The following is an 18,924-nucleotide window of genomic DNA, read 5'->3' on the forward strand; positions in this document are numbered from 1 at the left end:
GGGACAGTACACTAGCAGAGCCCCGAACACCTCCAAACCCAGAGCCAAAGGAACAGCCAACATAAAGCCAGCAAGCAGACAATCTCAGCAAGGCCAACACAAGGGGAAAAGGGGGAAAACGGACACCCTGAAAAACAGGAGGCAAGTCCAAGTGCTAAACAACAACTGGAGAAATGAGCGAGGAAGGCAGGACCCCAGAGTAACTGTCCAACCAAAGAGGCAAACATTCAGACAAGTGCCAGAGCCCCAATAAGCAGAAAAAAGACCCCACAGAGGAACCAAGAAGGAAAGGCTGAAGCAACAAGAACAGCCCCCAAAAACATAAGAGGCATAACCAGAAACCCTGCAACCAGATATACCTCAGGAACCACACTCCACTGCACAAAAGGAGCCCCAGTTGCAGCAGAAGATGCAATAGTAGAATCCCAAAGGAACCACTGAACACCTGGTGCTAACAGAGAAGAGTTCCCAAGACCGCAATGCGAAATACCCGAGAGCAAAGCTACTAAATGTAATGGGCGGAGAAGGGGGAAAGACAACTCAGAAAACAAAGTGGGGCCAAAACACACCGGGAACCCGACAGCGGACCCCATGGACAACAGGAGCAACAGAGGAAACAAAAAAGAAGACATAAAACAAGAGCCGCCCCAACCAACAGCCACACCCCCAGACAAGTGTAAAGGAAGGGAACCAAGATGGAGGATAAATTACCTCTTAAAAAGGACCTCGGAAACAGGGCAAAAGGGGGGAGAGGCAAATAAACTCAGCCACAGAACTCCTAAACAGGAAATTGAAAAACCCAAAGAGGGCCAAGCCAGAGATGCCAGGACATAGCAGGGCAGACAACGGTGCAAGCAACTGGCATGAGAACACAAGTGAACCTGAATGGAAACAGCCCCCATGCCAGACAAGGCAGCAAACCCAAAAAACAGAACAGGAATGGCATAGGAGGATGAGGGGTGCATTGCGTATCCTGTGTACAATAAAAGAGCAATGAGCTTCACCCGAAGGCCAGGACAGAACAGATGAATCACTGCACCGGAGCCCAAAACACCAAGACTGCCCCAATAAATCAGGCAACTCCCACAAAAGAGAGGAAGAACCCTGACTACAGCAACAAAAGGCCCAATCTCACCAAAAACTTCTGAGTAGCCCCCCAACCTCTCAGACCAGCAACATTAGAAATCAATCACAGAGGAGGGAGTAGGAACTCACTCCGCCACAACAAGGTGGGATAGAACAGTCATCAACACAAATCCTGAAGCAGAGCAGGAGAAGTGTACTGGGGAAAAGAAACCCCAAGGGCTGGATCCCAATGGGACAATAGAAAAAGGAAGAAAGAGGGACAATGGAAAAGAGCCCAAGGAACCAACAAAGAAGTGGACGCCATTGATCAATGGACCACCAAGAGGCAGAACTACTGAGCACTAAGCTCCGTATGAGAGACTACCCCAAACTAGTGATTAAGAGGGCTTGGAAACGAGCTAAAAACAACAACAGAGAGGCTCTACTGGAGACACATCAAAGATTGCAGGAGGAGAGAAGTATAAGTGTCACTACATTCAACACAACATCTAATCAAATGAAGAAGACTATACAAAAAACTGGTGCATATTGAATTCTAATGGACATAAACAGCCATCCCACCTGTTCTCTTTTTGAAAAAGTGGGAGCATAAAAGACATGGTGGTCCACACTAGACCTAGGACCCCAACACGTATGGAGTCAGGAGGAGAGAACCTCTGGAATTTACCTCCACATACATGACCTAGGAGGTAGCAGTCTAGCTGTCTCCGGAGTACATGACCCGGATCCAGCACTGACCACGTGACTGCAGGAAAACAGTGACATAAGCAATGGTAGCTTGAGTATGGTATTGTCGGAGGACCCAAGTAGGGTGGAAAGGACGAATGCCGGTCTTTGACAAAGTAAGTGGGACATTGGAAACTAGAGGGGGGGGCGCTGGGCTGATATACGCATTCGGCATTCGCTCCGTGACACCGATGAGAGGAAATAAATTATCTCTCGGCTTCTGGTATTTACCACAAGGGAATGGCCTCATGCATACTGTTAAGTAAGGTCAACAATGCAGTGTCGGACCTATAAAGGGACTTGCCTAACAACGTACATCGAGTTTTGCTAAATAATCATATCTTGTGTTTTTGTAGAGTTTGACTATAAGACAGCATTCCCATGATGGTCCCGGGTTGAGAGAAATACTCGTAAACTTGGGTAAGATGTGTTTTTGACTCCTTCTAACTTTGGGGGCTCTGCTCCTCTGTGCGTTATACATTGGGTACAAAATGGAGAGAGACCTCATTTTAAAAGGCATGGACAATCAAGTGTCCACACAATTTCACGGGTGTCGGTGTGTTTATATTTTCAAACGGCATGGGTATGCTTTTTAACTTGGATGAATCAACTACCGTAACAAGAAATAAAGCACAACACACAGGTGTGTACTAGAAAGGGGCAATGGTAATAGCAGGAAGAGAGTATTTTAATGGAGAGCGAAACAGAATCTGTATGTTTTTTTTTCCTTACAGAAAATGTACACCCCAGTGAAAAAGTAGAAAGGTGCAACAAAGATAAAAATATTTTTTAGCAAACAAAACCTTGAGTGCCAAAAGACCACAGTGAGTGTCAAGACCACAAAAATCAAGGGATCTACACCCTAAAGAAGGCCTTGTTGACCCATGGGGGCTATTGTGGGAGGCCAAAACATGTTGGTACTTGCAGCGGCGATGTAGGGGCAGTTACCCCTCCTGCATATTCCCAATTCTGTTTTAATCCTGTTAAGGAGAACCAAGAATAAACGTATCCATAAGGTATCTCCTTAGCCAATTTTACTTTATTGTTTCTGCACTTGAGATCCCTTGTTAAGGGAATAGAAGAAACTTTATTGTATAGTTAATTAAAACCATTACAAAAATACAGATATGATAATATACTAAAAACACACTTATGTGAGAGTAATAGAATTTAAAATTGGTAGTAAAAAACAAATGTCTTTCTGGGGTAAAACAATGTCCATGGTCAAGATTTTGCCAATGATCTTGCTTTTTCTCAAAATGTTCGATAAATTTGATTGATCTGCAAATGAATTGGGGGTCTGTGGTACATAATGTTTGTATAATCGCAGACCTACAGGTACGTGTTCCAAACTGCTTGAACTTGGCTTTCAACCAATTCCGACGTTCCTGTATGAGAGCCGGGCAGATGCAAATCAGGTGGGTAAAGTCTTGCCCTGCTGCACCGCATAGCCCGCACCCTTCACTTTCTTGGGACTTCCACTTAGGACGCTCAGCGTTGGTTGGCAAACTACCCAGCCTTATATTAAGATATTTATGTTTGATATAAGGCGAAAAGGTCAGGTCCAGGTAGTGCGCCGGCACTAGTTTTTTGTATGATTGGATAGTCATCCAAGCATGTGACCTGAGACTGAAAGCTATTTTGTCAACCAAAAATGAGTGTTTGATGGCTGTCTTCCTGACCACCTGTTTGAATAAAGGTACTTGGAGCTTGGTTTCCCAGAGTTCAACCAGATGTGTTGAATCCAATGAGATTTTGAGGTACTTGGCATAGTTTGAATGTGGACATTTGATGATGGTTTCCCTCATAGCACGATAGAGCATGATCTCTTGGTGCATCCAGACATTATACCAGAATTTTATGGTCTCATACATCCTCAGTAGCACTTGAGATTTTAGGCCCAGTTCCAGTCTTACCTGGGCCGGGAATGCTTTACTTGGTAGCGCAAAGATGCGCTTGTAAATTCTCATTTGCACCTTATCCAAAAGTTGTGCACTCTTGCCATGGTGCAATATGCTCCCGTAAGCTATCGTTGGAATAAGTTTAGCTTTCATTATTGATAGGAGTGGCGAGACCAAAGGACCTTTGAGTTCGGTAGCTAAGCTCGTGAAGGCGTGCATTAGGGCCATGCCCTTCTTTTCCATGCTGTTGAATGGTGCCTGGAAGTTAAGACGCTAATCCAGCAGTATCCCGAGATACTTGTAACTTCCCCCCGCTTCAAGTTTGACATTGTCTATAGTAAATGTTTGTGGCGGTTTGTGGCGTCGGGTTATGACCATGGTTTTTGTTTTCGCGCAGTTTATTTCTATCATATTCTGTTTTGTGTAGCGGGTCAGCTACAATATTCTTCCCTACCACTATATTTCTTCTATTGCTTTCTTTTAACTATCGAAAATGTATAAAGGTGCACTGCCTTGGTGCTGTTTCCTGTACGTATTCTTAATTAGAAAGATTGTAAGTTTGGGTGCTCACAAGGTGGTGTGTCCGTCCTCCACGTCAATGTCAATCAGTCAGAAATGTGTTTCCAAGTGTTGGAAGCATCCCGTAAGTGTACGGTTTAACTACCAAATGTGAGACGATCTCCGTCCCTTTGGAACCTGCACCAGTTAATTTTCTGGTTAATTTTCTGTTTTGTTTACAGCGTCCAGATGTAAATGCATCTTGAGGACACGTAAGTGTAAACTTCGAGTTAGTTTGGCGTTTTGCACGGCACAAACGGGTACACTTATACACTGAGCCACAGGGTGAACCATTGCACAATATCATGTTAACATATATCAGTGAATGTATATATAAAATGTTAAGATGCTATATCCTTTATTTTCAGATAAGCTCCCGGAAGAAGGGCATTCTGCCCGAAATGCATTGGAGCAATTGTGTACAGATTTTTACATTTGCAATAACGATGTAAACTTTGAAAATGGAATGAAACATAATTCTAAATGAAACTGGGATGAACAAATATTTTTTGCAAGTAAAAGACATTTTGAAAATAACCTAACAAATGAACTAAGGAGTCTTTTATTAGGAACCAAAGGTGTGCCTTGACAAGGGATGCTTCCAACACTTGGAAACACATTTCTGACTTTCTTTTAACTATCTCATTCACTACTTTATACTAAAAAAAACAGCGCTCTGTCCAGTGTATTGGTCTGCGCCTGGACGTCTGCAGCGGCCCTATGATGAAGCATGCCATTGCATAGTGGGTGAAGGCAGTATTAAGAAAATGCTCTTTTTTTCTTTTCTCTTTGTTTCTCGTTTTATTATTAATAAAGACTTTTTAGAAAAAAAAGGGAGGAGGAACCTTATGATTCCAAACTAGGTCTACACTCTTGGCCCTGTTTTTTGTACAACTTCTCTATTTAGTGAGTTTAAGATATTGGAAGGGGAGTCAGAGAAGGCTTATTCCCTTGTCTCTCTTTTATGATTTGTGAAAAAGAAAAACAACCAAGTCACAGGAGGCCAAATTCATCCCGGGGACCAGAGGAAGGATGAACTGCAAAAGTGGCCAACTAAAGATGCATCACATACAACAATCCGGGAAAAACCTTGAAGCATGAAAGGGCCCAGAAGGAATGTGGAAAGAGAAGAGATTGGAGGAGCACCCCAGAACCCAAATGCCATTGGCACTCAGGCGATAGCCGAGGAGGGGAGCAGGACTGCCACCAAAGAAAATAAAGTTATCCGGCAGGGGAAACCCAAGGGAAATGGGGATGCCAGAAACCGCGGCAGGACAAAGGGAGCCAATGTGATAAACCCTTCTGAGGAACGACCCCACAGGACGGAATCAACAGGACCACTGATCCCGGAAACCCAGAGGCTGGCCGACATTGGGACAGGCCCAACCGACAGATGCCCAGGAACCTCAAAAGCAGAAGCCAGAAAACAATGGCGGACAAGGATCCTCGACTAAGAGCCCAGCAACCAAAAGGAAGCAACTAGGGCAACATGTCCAGGAACCCAGAAGCTGAAGAGACATAAAAGGAAGAAGAGCCACGCGTCCACAACCCAAAGCACAAAAAGCCCAAATAACGATGGCGCCCAAAAAGCAACCAATCGGCAAATGAAAAAAAAGCTGCCACCAAACGCCATCAGGGAATGCTCACAAGGCCCACACCTCATTCTAGGAGGTCCATCCAAGGAGAAAACCCACTAGACACCAAAAGAACAAGAGAGGACCAGAGTCAACACCACCAAACAAGTCAGACTAAGGCAGAACAGCTCAGGGACGTAAAAACAGGCAACAGCAGCCCACAGCCCGCAAGGAAGACCTGTGAGGCAGAAAATGAACACGGACTGGCCCAGATCAAAATCAGAGGCAGTGAAAACTTGCCAAAGATTAGCCCCAACCCATATCATACCAGGGTCCGACACAGAACATAACCCCGCAGGAGAACGGGGTAAAACTCTACATGAAGCGCATTGTCACTCCAACTCAACAATACACATGTTATTGACCTCAGAAGGATAAAAGGCAGAGTGGACCTGCTGAAATTAGAACCCATGGCCTTGAGGTCGGACTCAGGCCCCCACAGTGGAAGCAGTGGTCCAATAAGTTACCACACCCAGAGTTGGAAAAGAGCAACAGTGGCAGCCCAAACAAAAAACAAGAAACACAATTGGCAGACTGGCGCAAGAGACCGACAACATCCAGATAAGGCAGACTGCATGCACAGGACTACCATGCCCCAGAAACGGGCCCACAGGGGCGAAGACACCAACCCATCTACATCCCCAACCCCCTGGAGGCAAGAGCCAGGAAGCAGATCAAAAAGACAACCATCAGACACACTGCTACTGGTCGAGAGATGTAAACCCCTGCAATGAAGAGTCCAGCGGCATCAAGGGCACAAGATCCTGCCATGAACTAGATCCCCAGGCATACAGACCTCCAGCACATGCAACGCTGCCAATGCAACTCAACCAGGTGCAAGTGCAGACTCACTGGCAAGGCCCCAGAGGAACGACCCTAGGTGCTGGTCTGCCAAACCGAAAGGGAGCTGTGCTAAAGCACAACCGCAAAAGGACCAAGCCCCATGAAACTGGACACTGAAAGCCCTATAAATTGGGTGCCACTCTTCTTCACATAGCAGCGTACACAAGAGAAACAGCCCCCAGGACCAAGTGCTGCTGGACAACTCAGCACTTAACCGGCCCCCCCACGGTCCACATCACGAGATGCGTTTTTTCACCGTCGACGTGCCACTGGCAGGGACAGCGTTGTGAAGATCCTGACTCTGGATTAAACTATCGTTATATTGATTAATTTGGAGGTGTAGGTGCCTACTGATATGTCTACTGTCTAATAGATACATGGGCAGACTGCTCTCCACCCACCCATGTATACTTTACTGTGAAATGGAGATTCTTAGGAGACGGATTGCATGTTGAGGTATAGGCATTTTTCTTAATTGAAAGAGAGTCTGGATTCAAGACCTTTTATCGTTATTTTTTCAGAGCAGGCCTCTTATATATGCACTCGAGTGGGGTGCTGAGAGAGGTGAGGCTCACTTCTGAACAAGTATTGGTAAGCACGCTCGATTACTTTTTTACTTCTTGACATTTTGATGTGGCCCGATTATGAGGCTTATAGGCACGAGTAAATGTTGATTGCAGGTACTACTTTCTTGTTATTTTTTCTATTTTTTCCTTATTTTCTTTGCTTTTTAGATGTGAACTAATCCTCACACTACTTGTTTCAAGAATTTATAACTGAATATCAAGTACCTAAAAAACTTATAATAATGAAAATACATTGGCATTGGATTTATTAGGTCCTGATGAAAGCCAGAGGGATACCCTCTTTCTATGGCTGAAACATATTGACCACGTGGACGGTGAATTGGTTATAACTGTCCTTCACTCTGTTTTTATTTCGGAAATCTCTATTGAATATGTATTGAATGGTAATCTATGAGCTTATCCGATTTTACTCACACTTTTCACTATATGCACTGCTTCCTTATTGTAAGCCTGGAAGAAATCTCTTTCCTATCTTTCTTTTTCTTCTTGTAACCACAAGAGGATACAACTATAGTCGGTGTCTTACTCGATAACCTAAGAGGGAGCCCGACTTAGGCCCCCATTAGGATAGCGAGCGGACTTTGCCCCCCCGCCACCCTTGCGGAAAACATTACCGCCCGCAAGCTGAGCGGCGGTCCCGCACTGGATGAGCCCGCCACAGTGGCGGGCGCATCATGCATTCTTAACATTTTGGTGGGCGGTGCTCTCAGCACCACCCGCCACAATGCTAAGAATGCAAATGCAGGGGGGTACCCCAGGTACCCCCCATGTGCACCCCCCACCGCCCCCTTCACCATGGCGGCCTGCAGGGGGCCCCCGAGGTAAAGACCGCATTCCTTTCCGTGACGGCATTGCCGCCTTGGAAAGGCATCAGATCGGGCCCATTGTTATATATCTGGCGGTGTCAAACTGACACCACCACCATTTTAAACCTTTTCCGCCCCGGCCGCAAGGCGGCCGGGCGGAAAAGCGGCGGACGGTCTTTCCATCCGCCGCGGTCACCCCCGCCATACTAATATGGCAGGGGGCATGGGCATTGAGGAGAGGTTGTCTGGCGCTTTGCCCCCGCCAGGCCGGCGGTGGCTACCGCCAGCCTGGCGATGGCAATCCGCCCGACATCCTAATGGGCCCCCAAGTTGTTTTGGTAATACCCAAATGATGACACTGGGCACGTTTCTCTGGGCCATACTATCCTGGAGTGGGTATGATCTATCCCTCCTCTTTTTTCATGCTTTTTTACAATTTGTGTTGATAGTAGCTGCTTTTCATCACAGTGCCTTTGTTCCACGCTCTCATAATTGTTCAAATCATAGACAGAGAGTGGATATAGCAGAATACAGATTGTACTTCTGTTCTTGATATACTTGAAGAGACCACCACTTTTTATTAGTATGGTGATTATTAGGTTTATGGGGATTTAAATTTGGTAGGTCTATAAATATTTTTCCCTTTGGCCCTTCTTTTGTGGTTTTGTTTCAGGGCGATGAGATTGCCAGTTATTTCAGAAGACATTGGGGATTCTGATCTGAGTGACTATGCTCAGAAGACCAAAATGAGCTACAGTGCACTGTCAAAGGTATTCTACCCCTGAATGGACTTACTTTGCTGCAAATGACAGGGAGAGAGAAATCTGGCAATTCTGAGATAGCAGTGGATATTCAACTGAAAATCTGGGAAATTGATCTTCAGTTCAATCTTACCTTTGAAATTCCTTTGTTTCTAAGAGTGAGTGCCTTGAAACATCTTATCCTGAATGTGATTGAATTTCATTTCTTGGATGCAAGTGAATTTCCTGTGCTAGTAGATAAACTGAGACATTTCATTTTGGAATTGATTGTCAATGAACTTGAACAGCTTCTTAACAGAGACACTTAAATATACTTTGTAGAAGAAGTAAGAAGAGTACTGAGGCTTGAGTCTGTTGAAAGAGTGTAAGGTAGGCATTTAGCAGAACATGTAGTAGGTTTAAGGAAGTCTCACAAAGATTTGTAATTAATAAAGTAGCTGCATTTTTCACAAACGCCGTTTTTGCCATTTGTACAGGTGGAAATCGACAGAGAGTACTTTGCTGCTACTAAGTTCCACCCAGCAGGGCGAATTGTTGGCGGTCAGAAAGACTGACCGCCAAGCATCCAACAGGCTCCTAAGGCATCCCGGCACCTTGGAGGGGAATCATATCCCTACAACTGTGGCCCAGAGGTATTATGATGTTCCTTTCCACCCGCTTTTCATGGCGGTTAACTCGCCATGAAAAGGATGGTAGAAAGGGACATTGGGGGCCCCTAGCCTTCAGACATGGGCCCTGGGTGGTACCTATGGTGCTCCCTAGACATCCTGCACCATGTCCAGGTACCACATGGTGCCTGCCGCGTAGTGCACGGATATGTGCAGAGACCCCTTTTTGGACTTGTGGCATGTGCTGCAGCCTGCAGCACCTGCCGCAATACAAAATATAGGCATAGCGATTGCCATGGTGGTGGTCGCATTGTAATGCCTATGTCAGAACTGCTGACAGCTTGTTGGGTGGTCCAGTTTCCGATAGGGTGGTGGGTGGATGAATGTCCACCTGCCATCCTAAGCAGCCTTTTAGTCTTTTCAGAGTTCCCCATACTGCAGCATCTAATTCGTCGCATTGACCCCAGTGATATGTTCCTTGGACTCAATACAAGGTTCTTTAAACCTAGCATGAGCATAGACACTGATTATGCCCACAGACACAATTTGACTTGCCTTCTAATAGACATTGAGATGAATTGTTTACATTTGGTTCAGGACAGGAGGAGAAATTTGGAATCAAAGAAGTAAAAAAACAGACAAAAATATTAAGAATTAACATAAATGGGGTAAGGAAAAATAGAGCATTTAGTACATTCAACATTCAGCGTTGACCCTAGATTGGATACATAAAGTGAAACTATGTATATTTGTGGAGAGGTCTTCATTTGACAACCATTTTCTGGGAAAGAGAGAGTGTGATCATATATTTGAAGTTAGGGGAAGTTGGAATTTATTTTTGATGGGTGATGATTCTGTTATTCTTGGCATTTATTATATTTGTTGAGGACACACTTATTTCACACTGCCCAGAAGTTGGTTTGGTACTTGTTACCTAGGTGTAGTTTCCCGAAAGATTTGTCATGTGGAACATCTCAAAGAATGTATGGGAACAGAATCCCAGGCCTAAACAAGGTGTTGCTCCTGGAGAAGTAGTGGATGATATTTTTAGGTGCAATGATTTCATCAGTGGGTCTGGTTTTAAACAAAATCAAAATTAGAAACGTATCCACCATAGTGGATAAGCTGGCTACTAGTACAACTGGAGCTTTATTAGTTGTAGATACAGAAATGGTGGCTATTAGGTCCATGGTTTTGAAAATCATCTTGTGTTAGACATCTTGCTGGCAAATTAGTATGTCAGATGTTAAAGGTCCAGCAATGCTGCACCTACATTCCTGACAAGAGTAAGGATTTGAAGAAGGTTATCAAGAATATTTCTAACATGCACAAGGATTTGCAGTGGTTTCTTGGGAAACCATTGGAAATTGATTTTCTGCTATAGGCAAATGGTTTGGAACCCTGGTAAGGGCCATTATTCACCGACCGCCTCCTATTTCCCCCCGCCATATTAGGATGACGGGGGACCCCGGCGGACGGACAGGCCATCTGCCGGAATTCCGCCGGTCAGACAGGAGACTGGGCAGAAAAGGGGATTGATATGGTGGCGGTGTCTGCAAGACACTGCCATCCATATGAAGATGCAGGCGGTGATGTGCCTTTCCATGGCGGTGTTGCCGCCATGGAAAGGCATGTGGATTCTGCATGTGGGGGCCCGTTAAGGGGCCCCCTGGTGTTGGGGGGTGCACATGCAGGGTACCTATGGTACCCCCCTGCATTTGCAAGCACAACGTGGCAGACACTGCTCTGTGACTGCCACGTTGTGCATGCAAATGCGCAAATGCCTTTTTAACATTGCTGAAAGCACCGCCCACCACAATGTTAAAAATGTGGGATGCACACGCCAATGTGGCGGAAGCACCCGAATTGGATTTGCGGGACCGCTGCACACATAGCGGGCAGTTCCATTTGCCGAAACGATGGCGGGCGGACCTAAGTGACTCAATCATGCTACTTCAACATCTGTTATGGGAAATGAGGATTTTGTGAGAGAAATCAGTACCTTGGATTGCATATCTTTAACCCCTTCCACACTCATGACGAGCTGGGCTCGTCATGGCGTAGCCTCCTCGCACGCTGATGCCGAGCCCAGCTCGTCATGAATAATGGATTTTCAAATAATTCAGCACCGGAGGAAAATATCAATAGCAGTGATGGTGTTAAACAAAATACATATTTGTTGAACCAACGAACACATTGGCTCTAAAAATGCATTTGTAGTGCAAATTAAAGCTTCCTTTCATGATGCAGTGGTTAAGGCCCTGAGTACGAGCCCCCCTGGATGCATTGTGCTATTCATTGCACCTGATAACATCTGACACCATTGTGATTCGAATTTATCGAGTGCAAGAAATAATTCCAAATGCATGGTATTCCCTAGCAAAGTAGAATAACATGGTTTTGATATTTTCTGCAACTAAATCTACATGTCCAGTAGAGATGAGCAAGATTTTCGTGCAGAAAGAGGAACATAGGAACTCCACCCATTTTTACCCGCATGGGGTGGAGTTGGACCTGATCTGTTGCTCCATTGATGGATAAAACAAAAAGCATAGTGGATTTTGGAAGCACTGTGAGGTGCTGTGCAATGTATTAACCATAATGATAACTAAAATGAAGTTTCTTTGAGGAGCATTGGATATTGTCATTACCCTCTCATAGGTCCTTCTCATCCCAGTCATTACAATATGAGGCAGTCCCGCCTCCTGACAGACAAATCTCTTTCCTATCTTGCTTTTTCTTCTAGTAACCACAAGAGGATACAGCTATAGTTGGTGTCTTTCTCGATAACCTAAGAGGGAGCCCAACGTAGTTGTTTTGGTAATACCCAGATGATGACACTGAGCACGTTTCTCTGTGCAATGATGGGATACCTTACCATCCTGGAGTGGGTATGATCTATCCCTCCTCTTCTTTCATGCTTTTTTACAATTTGTGTTGATAGTAGCTGCTTTTCACTACAGTGCCTTTGTTCCACACTCTCATAATTGTTCAAATCATAGTCAGAAAGTGGATATAGCAGTATACAGATTATACTTCTGTTCTTGATATACTTGAAGAGACCACCACTTTTTATTAGTAAGGTAATCTCATCGCCCTGCCCATGAAGATTTCATGGGGGCAATCCTGTCCTAAGATCAGGTATGCTGTGTGGATTTATCAACACAAGTGGCAATGCATCAGGCCATTTTAAAGACGTAAAAGTGCAGACTTTTGCAATTCTGGATTTTAAAGTCTCATTGACCTGCTCACCAGACCTGAAGCCTCAGGTCTATAGCTACAATGTAGTCTCTGTTCAAATTGTAAAGTTGCACACAGCATCCTCAAGAATTCATTGTTGAAGTCTGTGCCTTGGTCGGATTCCAGAAAAGTCAAGATGCTAAACCTAGGACTTAACTTTATCAAAAGCAGCTTTGTTACTGTTAAACTGTATTCATCCTAGTCGGGTATGCCTCAACCCATTGTGAAAAGATACACACAACAACCAGGACATACCTCTATCCATTGCAGACAGGAATTTCAATGAACTCCAACTGTATCATGTTTAATCGACCACCTGATCTCCCTTTGTGGCTCAATGTCACCTTAGCTCCCTTCCCTACATTGTTCTGTTGTCACACAACACATTTGTGGCACAATGTTTCATCCAACAATCTAAACCTTGAATTAAACCAAGTCTGCCTGAGCAACATAACCATGCCATCTCTCCCTCTATGATTTGGACCATGATAATGCCTGGTCTTAGGAGGCAAAAGCCTATTTGGCAACACAGTTCTTCCATCTCTAAAAACCCAAATCTCATCCTTATTCCTCTTGACACAACCTGTATTACCCTAGCTCTGCTGTTCTGCCTCGGATACTTCTTCCTGCAGCCTTTAAACATCCCCCAAAGTATCAGCTGTTGCTACCAAAAGATTTGAGTTGGTCTCGTCTGTCCCCTCATTAGTATATTCAACATTAAAGGTGCAAATATTGTGAGCACTGTACTTCGCAACCTCGTCAGCATATATGTTTCCAACAATCACGTAATTATCCCCCTTACAATGAGTGGCACATTTTACCACTGCAATTTGAGCCAGTAGTTGCAATGCCTCAAGAAGCTTTTTTACTTGTTCTCTATTTCCGATAGAGGAACCTGAAGAGGTAATAAACCCCCTCTGGGACCATAACTGTCCGAATTCATGAACGATACCAATGCCATGCTAACTATCAGTGAAAATGGTCACTCTCTGCTGGGCAGAGTGACAGCATGCTCTAGTATGAGCAATTAATTCAGTTACTTGTACCGAAAACACTCCTTGGAGCTACAAAGCTTTGACTACTCCTGAAACTCTACAAACTACGCAAGAAGTTTGTAAATTTCTTTCATGGTCTCGCAAACATGAGCCATCCACAAACAGAGCAAAATCAGATTCAGAAAGTGACTCATCTTGTATAGCTGGCCTTGACTTGGTGCACTGTTCAGTAACTTTGAGACAGTTATGCTCCACCTCACTCTAATCATTGTTATTCTCAGGATGGGGCAACATGGTGGCAAGCTTCAAGATAGCACACATTTTTAAGGTAATATTCTCAGCCACATGTATGATCTGCTCATACCGGGTCAGATGACTGTTTGTCAAGTACTGAGTGCGAGTATGTGTCAACAGTATCTCTACGGAGTGGGGCACATACACAGTTAATGAGTGTCCCGTGACAATATTTTCACATCTCTTTATACTGACACCGGCTTGGCCACTAGGGAAAAGTTGGGTATCCACTGGCGACAGTAGACCACCATTCCAAATAACATTCTGACCTCTTTCTGTGTTGTTGCAGTTTCATTTGCTGAATCACCGAGATTCTTTGCTGTGACACCTACCTGACTTCTTTTTCAATGTGATGTCCGAGATACAGAACTGCAACTTATTGGTGGACACCTTATGTCCATTCTCTGCCAAGTGGTTCAACAAGGCAATTGTATCCGTCTTGCAAGCTTCATGAGTATTTGACGCAACCAGCAGGCTGTCAATATACTGTAACAGGACAGAGTTACAGGGCATAACCAAAGACTCCAGATTCTTTTTAATGATCTGATTGAAAATAGATGGGCTCTCTGTATACCCTTGCAGGACTCGGCACCATGCCAAACCGAAACATGGAGAGAAATTGACTTTCCTTGTGCAAGGGTATGGAGAAGAAAGCCTGACAAAAATCTATGACAGAAAACCACTCAGCCTCACATGGAATATGAAACAAAATCACAGCAGTATTCGGTACCATGGGACAACAGGGAACCACAATAGTTTTTTACATTTCGAAGATGCTGCACTATGCTGTACTCACTGCTAGGCTTCAGTAAGTCTATAATGGGCAAGTTTTATGGACTCCCCATAAACTCCTTTAGAATACCTTGTTGGATCACGGCCTACATTACTTGAGCTATTCTAGCAACTGTTTCAGGAGTCAGGTTAAATTGCATGGTTTTTAGGTACTCAGCATTTGGCTTTACCTGTATACAGACAGGCTCAAATTCTTTGATCAGTCCAAAGTCCTTCCCTGAGAAATTTCAAATTTCTGACTTCACTGTACTTCTGACATCCAAGGGTGAGTAACTCTTTAATTGTCATCATAGGGAACAGTTCAATTGCTGGAATTTGATTAACCATTTTAAAGGTGATGTCTTCATCATGGATTTGAAACTCCATGCCTCTTGGTGTGCAGTAAATAGGTAATTCGACTTGCACAACAAATCACATAACAACAAACTTACAGGACTCAAATCACATAACACAATTTGCTGCTTATCCTCAATGAACCCTATTTTTACAGGCACATCCTCAGTTACAGGATTAGTCATTTGTTTCCTGGCAACACCTACAACTTTGATTCTTTTTCCCAACAGGGGTAGGTTTGTAACTTCCACTGTTCTCACAGTAGAATGTGTAGAACCAGTGGGAAACATCCTTTGCCCCCATTCTTTACAACAACCAGCATTTACAACTAAGTCAGTACCCCACATGAAACGTTACCACACTTTACTTTACCACACAATTTGGTACAGTGACTTGCTGTAAGGGGCCTGTTCTTGGACTGGTGCTGAATTTTTAAGTCCAACACCTCCCCTACTGTAATGATGATGCAATATAGTAATTATATTATTCCTGTGTTCAGCACCCCCTTAAGCAAGTCATTGTAATGACTTGCGTGCTAAAGTGACGCGTGGAAACGCTGCACATGTGGAACTGACTGCATTATAAAGGCATCCGGGGTAAATTTGTGACATGAGGTATGCCGCATGATATATGTCATCAGGGATGTGTAGTGAGGGCCTTGGTTTGGCGGATGAGTACCTATCACACGTTTGTTGGGTTTAGTGTGTAGAGCAATTGGCTTAGGCACCGTAAAGTTGTGTACTTACTGTGTTCTTTCTTTCTACACCATAGAGCGGGGCCTCATTCTCCCGAGCGGTTGCCGGGTGAGGTGAGGTTTTCACCCACACAAGGCTGGGTGAGTATCGCCTAGAGGAAATGCCTCTGGGTGATTAAGCTACTATGCTTTTATATATGCAGAATACAAATTATTCTTGCAGGTGTTGTTCTATACAGTGTTCTATATTCAGTTGGCTGTGTAATTGTGATTCAGTGTTGTTATACAAAAATTTTTTTGTTTGTTGATAGGAAGAAGAGTACCTTCTCCCACCAGTGGACGCCTAAATTCTTGGTAGATATATATTTGTCTAACAGTTATGTCATTGTTATCCCTTCCCAACGTATTACTTGGGTCTGGTTGCAGTAGCTATATTTTTTCTCAAGGTCCTGAAGAAAGCCGGGGCAATTCCCCGTAGGCTGAAACATGTCGACCGTACTGCACAGCGCCATGGAGTAGTAGTCCTCCACCAGGCGTGTTTTTAATTTTTTGACACACAGACTTCTGTATGCACACCTAGTCAGAGCCTGCGTAGTTAATTTTATCCTTCACCATTTCCTGAGCACTGCACTTCACTAGTCCACTCCTTTGGCAAACACTATGGCTAAGATTGCTGACATCCATTGTCACACTAACACTAACTGGTTGGTTGTGACATGGTATGATCAGAAAGTCCCACGTGACGCATACTCCACCATAAAGGGTGGTCTGATGGGATTTTTCTAGCCTGTTTGCTTCCAATAACTACTAATGGCACTGATACACAGGCGCATCCAGCTGGTCCGTAGTCACTGGTATAGTCATACACCCCCTCTAGACCTGGTCTGCTTTTGTATGTCCTAGAACCAGTGGGAAACATCCTTTGCCCCCATTCTTTACAACAACCAGCATTTACAACTAAGTCAGTACCCCACATGAAACGTTACCACACTTTACTTTACCACACAATTTGGTACAGTGACTTGCTGTAAGGGGCCTGTTCTTGGACTGGTGCTGAATTTTTAAGTCCAACACCTCCCCTACTGTAATGATGATGCAATATAGTAATTATATTATTCCTGTGTTCAGCACCCCCTTAAGCAAGTCATTGTAATGACTTGCGTGCTAAAGTAACGCGTGGAAACGCTGCACATGTGGAACTGACTGCATTATAAAGGCATCCGGGGTAAATTCCTGCGTAGTTCTATCATTCAACCAAGAATGATACATAGTGGCTGTTTACTTCACCATCCATAAATGGACCGCTCTGGCCTACTTACAAGACTGCCATGCACACAATCTTCCTCTCCTCTCAGGCACCGTCAGGAGGACTGATTGGAGCCATAATATTCAACTTTGTCAAACATGGGATACTGTTGGAAATTATTATAATTCTGAAAAGCATTCTGATTCACTTTTGGGAGCTGATGCGAAACAAATCTAGACCATTAACAGCTTGCTGTGGCTTCGAGGTTGTGGAATTTGCATCACTGGGGCTCGGAACACATTAAGATTTTGAGACCTTGGTTTCACCAGATTTTGCGGCTGTACAGGGTTATTATTTTGAGGCCGTGCAAACCCAGGATTTTGACCTCGGTTTATATAATTAAGACAACATTCCCTCTTCCAATGCCTCAACTTATTACAATAATGACACCGATTAGGCTTTTACAACATGGCTACATCAATCCCTGTACTTGGGTCAATGGGAATACCATGACTTCTACCTTGTTGCTGAAATACACCTTGCATCACAGAAGCTCCTCGCTGATACACTCCCTGTATGAGGGCGGATATTCCCTACCAAAGACTGACTTTGACCTCCCCTCTGAGAATCCTTCATTTGAGCCATCATTAGTTTCACCTTCAATTTCTTCTCCTCCATATCTATTTTATTGTTACAGTACTTAGCTTATCACAAAATCTAATCAACCAACTTATTTTGCCAATAAATCAAATGCTGTTTAATCATCATGCTAATTTTAGGCCTCAATCCTGTCACAAACTGGGACACAAAATATCCCATGTCCTTGGGCTCCAACATTTCCATTCCACTATACTGTTTAAATGCCTGCAACAATCCCTCATATTATGCATGAATCGTCTCTTTGAGTTCCTGGATCGTTCGGTCAATCTTGACCCAGTCAATATCTTGAGGTGACACTTTAGACTTCAACCATGTCATCACCAGGTTATACTACCTCATTACTGTGGGTAACAAACCGTTTGTAAATGGGTACCTTATCGGCTCTCTCTTGGGCTACTCTGTGGCTATCTTACTTGCTATTCACAAATCACTTGGGACCACAATATCAGCAAAAGTATTCTAATCAGTCCACATTACTTCTGAGATCTTCGCAAACCGCTCAACTTGTTTGTACCATTCTACAGGCCTCTCTCTCAACCTGGGTAAATTATTAGTGACTGACACAAGATCACTCCTATTCAAAGGTACATGAACATAACATCCACTGGGTACTTCCTGTAAAGAGAAACTTGAAGCGCCCACTCCACCTTCCTATGGTTCCCCATAGATATCTTGGGACCGTTCTTCACGCATTTACCTTCCCACTTATCTAGAACACTTCAAGTCCAAATGCTTTGAATCCGTTCCCGAATTTGCAACTTAATTCCTGGTATTCTCATTCACTCTATGTCCTTATCACTAAAACAGAGTGAATGACTTTTCTATAAAGCTTTAGTCCGATCCAAATCTACTTCATATTTCTGAGCAACTTCGGCCAATTTATTGTGGGCTTGCCTGGCTCGTCTGATTACATCCTTACTCATAAACCTAAGTTTACTTTTTAGATAGGTGTTAAATTGGGCCAATTAAAGATCTCCATTTGTCATTTCATCCAATTCAAGTTTTAATTTACCTGCACCCACTGGATTTACCCTCAATCATCACTTAATGGTTTCTTGATTCACTTCTGAGCTTCCACTTTCATTTGAAGTGGCATTAACAACCTTCAACAATTTGTCTAATTCCTGAGCACAACATTTTGATTGCACTCTGCTGTCTTC

Source organism: Lissotriton vulgaris, chromosome 3_1, assembly GCF_964263255.1.
Source record: "Lissotriton vulgaris chromosome 3_1, aLisVul1.2, whole genome shotgun sequence".
In the NCBI taxonomy this organism is placed as follows: Eukaryota; Metazoa; Chordata; class Amphibia; order Caudata; family Salamandridae; genus Lissotriton; species Lissotriton vulgaris.